This window comes from Salmo salar, chromosome ssa03 (assembly GCF_905237065.1).
Source record: "Salmo salar chromosome ssa03, Ssal_v3.1, whole genome shotgun sequence".
NCBI classification, from domain to species: Eukaryota; Metazoa; Chordata; class Actinopteri; order Salmoniformes; family Salmonidae; genus Salmo; species Salmo salar.
Window position 1 is genome coordinate 102368860 of NC_059444.1, and position 5343 is coordinate 102374202.

At 50.0% G+C, this 5343-nt stretch overlaps 1 pseudogene; it reads right to left on the reverse strand.

Moving 5' to 3' along the window:
- Positions 1 to 266: 266 nt before the first annotated feature.
- Positions 267 to 430, reverse strand: LOC123741930 (uncharacterized; annotated as a pseudogene).
- Between the last annotated feature and the right edge of the window lie 4913 nt (positions 431 to 5343).

The following is a 5343-nucleotide window of genomic DNA, read 5'->3' on the forward strand; positions in this document are numbered from 1 at the left end:
CACACACACACACACACACACACACACACACACACACACACACACACACACACACACACACACACACACACACACACACACACATATACACACTGGTTAATGCCAATATGTTTTTTTTTCCCCAAAAATTTTTTTTAAGAAAAATGGAGGGAAAACGCACGACAAGCGCTTCGCCCTTCTTTCAGTTTGGATTTTTTTTCTTTCTCTCTTCTTCTTCTGGCTGTTTACCTACCATCATGGAGTTTTTTTCCTTGACAACGGGAGAAAAGTGTTGCACCGTTCCCGGAGGTACTGCAATACGTGGAGCGGACGGAGCAAGCCCCATTTCCGACTCCCTGTTCGAAAAATCCATTTAATATGTAGTCCCCCTATGGGGGACGTATCAGATATTAAACTGATAAGAACAGATTTTTTCTTTTGTAAAAGTTTTATTGATACATTTTCCTTTAAAACAGCTCACATTTTTCATTCATTTTTACACATAAAAATGACATAAAGTGCATAAAAACCAGCATTACATTACTTTTTTTTTTTTTTAAAAGGTACAAGTTGTTTATTTAAAACAATAAAACAATCATACATAAAAGTACCCTTTATTGTAAAAAACAATCTGATAAAAGCCATTTAAAATGTGTATTAATGATTTAACAAAGTAAAACATTTTTAAGACATAGAAAGCCTGTCAAAAAGTCCCTTTGTTAAAAGGCTGTCTTTAGTCCTTTGTACAGGGACGGGGTGAGTCCTTATCAAAAAAGCCTCCTCCTGCTCTTCCGAATTGACTCCGTACCCATCCGTCGGGGCCCAGAGGAGACCCCTCCCCTAGGCGCATCGCCCTAGGCTCCGCAGAGCTGTCAGGCCGTGGCCGCCGGGACCTCAGGTGTTGTGGGGGACCCTTCGCTTGGGGTCGAGGCCCCCTTTCGTTCGTACCACCCCAGGGCCTCCTTGTCTACCAAAGCCACTGCCTGGGGGGTGGTCTCTGCCTGTTTTCCTACCAGCAGGTTGCGGGAGGACCACAATGCGTCCTTCAGACACGTGAGGGTGGGCCAGAGTTGTGTGAAGGCCTTTTGTGAAATAGGCCTTCGGCCCACCTCATACAGCACGAGCTGCGGCATTAGGTCCTCCCCTGCTGGCAGACGTGGGAAGATCAGGGGGCCTGCTTCCTTCCACAGGTCCCTTGCAGCTCTGCACTCCCAGAGCAAGTGCCTCACCGACTCTTCTTGGCCGCAGCCTGGTCGGGGGCACGCGGATGTCCTCGCCATGCCCCGGGAGTGCATAACGGCCCTGACCGGGAGGATCTCATGGGCGACCATCCAGGACAGGTCACGATGCCAATTCAGCAGAGCAGGATGGGCCACATTGCGCCAAACCGTTGTGGGCTCACCTATAGCGAGCCCGCGCACTGGACACACCGGTTCCCGTTCCTGCACAAGAGAGAAAAGAGAGCGGTGTTTAGTTAAAACTGTGACAGGCTCCTTTTCCAGTTTAAAATGTCTTAAAAACTTTTTGAGCTGGACATAGTGTGTGGGGAGCAGGAAAGAGACTGGGGCTCGCAGGTCGACTGGGATCAGCCTCAGGGATCTGAGGTAAGACCCCATCCAGAACCGTGCGAGGGCCTGGGTCTTGTTGCTGACCGGGGAGGTGGCGAGAGTCAGATGTAACGCTGTGTAGTGGCTGCCCATGAACAAGTAGAGGTCAGGCAAGCCTTTCCCCCCCCTGAGCCTGGGCCTCTTCACCATCTCGCTCCTCAGCCTCTCCCACTTGCTTCCCCACAGGAAATAAAACAGCATCCGGTCCAGAGCTAAAAGAGTTGTTCGTGGGGGGATAAAAACAGAACTGATTAATAAAAGCACAGGTAAAATCACAGCCTTGATGATTAAAACCTTGCCCTCAAATGTCAGCCGTCTCAGTCCCCAAAAACCCAGTCTCTGTCTTACAGTCCCTAAAATCCCGGTCCAATTGCCACTACCTCCTCCCTCCCTGTCAAATTTTACCCCCAGAACCTTTATGTCCGTCATTTTGACTGTCAGTGGTAGTCTGGTCAAGTCTGAGTCTGCCCACGGTCCGAAGAATTGGGCCTCTGTCTTGTTCCTGTTCAGTCTCGCCCCAGAGGCTTGTCCGTACCAGTCAGTCCTGTCCAGGGTCCTGTCGACAGATAAAAGGTCAGTACATAAAATGTTGACGTCGTCCATATAAAAAACGCACTTGGCAGTCATCCCCCCACTCCCCGGGATACTCACCCCACTGATCCGTTGGTCCCTTCTCAAGACCTGTGCCAGTGGCTCAATGCAAGCAACAAACAGGAGGGGAGATAACGGACATCCCTGACGGACGCCGCAGTGTACTCCAACTGCTCTTGACAAATGCCCATTTACAAGGATTCTGCTGGTGATGTCCCCATACAGCAATCCCACCCAAGCTAGAAACCTTTCTGGGAACCCCATTTTTTGCAGTACCTTGCAGCTTTCTCAAAATCTAAATTTAGGACTATAAGCCGCATGTTTCTGTCTCTCGCATAACAGATGGCATCTCTGATCAGTACTAGGCTGTCCTGATCTTCCTTCCCGGAATGGCACAGGCTTGATCCGGGTGGATCACCTCCCCTAAAACAGAAGACATTCTGAGTGTTAAAACCTTGGTAAAAAGTTTACAATCAAAGTTTAAAAGGGTAATCGGTCTCCAGTTTGTCAGGTCAGTCCTGTCATTTTTCTTATGTAAAAGGGTCACGATTCCTACTCTAAAACTGTCAGGTAGTCTGTCGAGTTGTTCGAAGTCAGTAAAAACAGTCAGAAGTTCGTCGGCTAAAACATCCCAAAAGGTCAGATAAAACTCCAAAGGGAGGCCGTCCTCCCCCGGTGATTTACCCCTTTTAAAATGTCTGTCCTTCGTCGAGTTCAGTCATTGTCAGATCTTTCGTTAGGTCGTCCGTGCTGGGTATAGTTCTGTCAATGTATGTTAAAACGTCCTCCATAATCTCCTCACATACATCTTTTACCCCGAACAGTTCCCCATAAAAATCCTCGACTACTTCTTTAATTCCCTCTGTGTCTGTTTTTAAAACCCCATCTTTATCTTTTAACCCTGTCATTAACCTACCCTTGCTAACTATCTTCTTAAAAAAGTACCTAGTGCACTTCTCCCCCTCTTCTAATTCCCTTTCCTTACTTCTTAAAATAACCCCCTTGCTCTTATGTTCTGCAAAAATGCCATTTCTTTCTTTACTTCTTTGATTTCTTGGTTAAAATCAAAGCCCTGTTGGCATAGGTTAAAATACCGTTCCAGTCGCTTCTGCAGTCCCAACATGCGTCTATCCTGTTTCTTGCTTTCCCTCTTTCCTATCTCCCTGAAGAAGGTCCTCGTCTTACCCTTCCCCTTTTCCCACCACTGTGCTCGTGTATCAAAGAAGTCCTGTAGCGTCTGCCACTGGCTGAACTGCTCCCTGTACTGACTAACTACTCTATCATCTTCTAAAAGGGAGCAGTTCAGTTTCCAGGGCCCTCGTCCTACAGTCACACCCGAAGTTAGTGAAAGGGTGCACGTCAGCATTACGTGATCTGAGAAGAAAGCAGGGGTTATTCTAGCATCAGTTGGCGGGCAGTCGCGGGTATACAGATAGTCAATACGAGAGGCTCTGGTGCCGTCACCACTGGTCCAGGTGAAGCCCTCCTCTCTTGGATGCAGGGTTTTAAAACAGTCAGTTAATTTAAAATCCCTGCACAACCCTTGCAATAAAACACTTGACCTATCTACCTTAAAATCCTCTCCCGCTCCTCTCCTGTCTGCTCTGCTTAAAACACAGTTAAAATCCCCACCCACCACTAGAGGATCCCTCCCCAGCATGTGGGACTGCAGGTCTTCTAAAAGTGTGCAACGGTCATGTTTGTTGTTTAAAACCATATACATTTAGCACGTTAAAATTCCTCCCCATAAAAGTACAGTTGGCTAAAAGAGCACGCCCCCCAACCACCACTGTGCTCCCCCTCACCACCACCTGTGGGGTCTTGAATAAAATGGCAACACCATCGTTTTTATTAAAATTGGATCCGCTCCAAATGGAGGGCCCGTGCTGCCACTTCTCCTCCCATTTGCTGTAAGAGGATAAAAAGGGTAGACCACACTCATGTAATAAAAACACATCTGAATTAACACTTTCTAAAAAGGATAAAACCGATTGTGCTCTTATTTCAGTCTTTACACTCCTAACATTTATGGTGGTGATGTTAAAAGCCATGAAAGAGGTGAGTAAAAACAGTGCTAAAAGGAAAGAAGGCATTAAAACAGTTTAAAAGGGGTTATTTTTCGGATCCTTTCTCTCTCTCCCTACGGGGTAGGGAGAGGAGGTTAAAACAGGGTTTAAAAACGATTGCTGGTTAGGAGAGTTGGGAGGGAAGACCCTGGACTCATCCTCCCCCTGGGAGCTCTCCCACTCCAGTTTACCCTTCTTTTCCTCGCCCTGTTCAGGGTCGGAGAGCTCCTCTGCGTTTCTCTTCCGTAGGGGAAGGTGTCTCTCCCCCCTCCCGTACCCTCCTCGCTTGACAGTGTCGTTTCCGACACTGTCATCATGCTGTCAGACCCACTTGGGGAGCTCTCACTCACCAACTCTCCAGAGCCGTCTTTCTCGGCCCTTTCTCCTTCAGGGGTCACTTCAGACTGGGGCAGGGGGATTGGGGTGGGGAGGGTTTTTGCCTCCCCTCCCACTCCTTCCACCACTGCGCCTTCCGCGCCCTCCACCTCTCCTACCACCTCCTCCACTACTGCCACCACTTCCTCCACTACCGCCACCACCTCCTCCACTACCGCCACCACCTCCTCCTCCACTACTGCCACCGCTACCACCACCTCCACTACTGCCACCATGGCAACTGCCACTTTCTCCCTCTGGCGCTCGGAAGCCCGGTCCGCAGCCGCCGCCTCCATCCTGCCAGCCCTGACCTTGTTGGCCCAGGAGGAGGGGCAGCTGCGGATGAGGTGGGACCGCTCACCACAGAGGTTGCACGATCTGCCGTTCGTGCAATCCTCGTAGCGGTGGCCCACCTCCCGGCACTTCATGCAGACCACCTTGTCGCAGGCGTCTGCTAGGTGGCCATGTTCACCACACTTACGGCACAGCTTGGGCTGGTCCTGGTAGTGAACATGGCCCCTGTTCTCTCCGAGGACTATGGTGGATAGGATGGCTTTCAACCCACCATAGCCCCCGGGGTCCTCCCTCTGCTGGACAGTGACCCCCCACCACCCTGCCCAACCCAGAGGCCAGCCATCTCCCCCCACCACCCCACCCAACCCAGAGGACAGCCATCTCCCCCACCACCCCACCCAACCCAGAGGCCAGCCATCATGCCCCCACCA